The sequence below is a fragment of the Pteropus alecto genome, unplaced genomic scaffold, assembly GCF_000325575.1.
Source record: "Pteropus alecto unplaced genomic scaffold, ASM32557v1 scaffold17, whole genome shotgun sequence".
NCBI classification, from domain to species: Eukaryota; Metazoa; Chordata; class Mammalia; order Chiroptera; family Pteropodidae; genus Pteropus; species Pteropus alecto.
This window is the reverse complement of record NW_006440645.1, coordinates 4,169,897-4,170,953: the sequence shown is the minus strand read 5'-3', so window position 1 is coordinate 4,170,953 and position 1,057 is coordinate 4,169,897. Positions and strand designations below refer to the sequence as shown.

Here is a 1,057-nt window from a genome sequence, read left to right as displayed (position 1 = left end):
ACACTTTATCTTCTCATTGCTTGCTCTTGTGATAGATTACAAACACCGCCCAAATCTTTCATTCTTCCCAACATGATTTCTCAGATTCTCCCATCAATAAACTGTGTCTGAGTCCTCTCCTCTTGAATTTGGGCTTTGTGACTTGTTTTGGCAAACAGAAGAGACCATGTGGTGCCAGTTCTGAGCCTGGGCCTCAGAAGGCTTTGTGTCCTCATTCTCTTGGGAGTGCTTCCTTAGCTGCATGAGCCAGCTGCAACCTGTCTATTGGAAGGGGACAAGAGCCCAGCTGTCCCTCTAAGACCTGCCAGTTAACCTGAAGTTAACCCCAGACGCATGGGGAAGCCCAACCGCATCAGCTCAAGTTGACCTAAGGACTTGTGAGCAGTAATAAATGGTTGTTACATTCAGTCATGAAGTTTTCAGGTAGTTTATGCAGCCACAGTTAATATACACTCTTGTGCATGAAATCTTTTGATCTCTATATAGTAATTTTCCACCATGATACTTTTGTTGTGATAATTTTTCAGATGATTCTTTTGGGCTTTTCAAATATTAAATGATACTATATACGATTATGGTAATTTTACCTCCTCCTTTCCAATATTTAATATCTTCTTTTTCTTTCTCTTGAATTATTGCATTAAGTAAAATGTGAAATAACAGCAATAACAGTAAACAATCATGTTTGTTCTGGATTTTAATGCAAATGCCTCTGAGATTTCATCATCAATTAGGATCTTTTGGACTAATACATTTTAACCTTAACAAAAATATCTATTCCTTTTTTATTGAGTAGCTTTATCTAGAATATTTTGAGTTGTATTATATGCCTTCTTAGAATTTATAGAGATGAATATATGGTATTTTCCCCTATATCGATTAATTTGACAAATTATATTAATGAGTTTCTAATCTGGTATTATTTCTATTATGTTACTACTCTCGCGTTCCTAAATAAAACAGCAATTGGTATTGTTATGTAAAATATATTAATTTAATGTACTGCTAGATCCTGCTTCCTAATATTCCATTTAATAACCGCTTGGAAAGTGAGCTT

The 1,057-nt window shown here is 35.1% G+C and overlaps 1 protein-coding gene across 2 annotated transcripts in view; it reads right to left on the bottom strand.

Moving 5' to 3' along the window:
- The window catches only part of ADAD1 (adenosine deaminase domain containing 1), a 32,565-nt gene that overhangs the window by 6,918 nt on the left and 24,590 nt on the right, over positions 1-1,057 (bottom strand). The window lies entirely within an intron of this gene.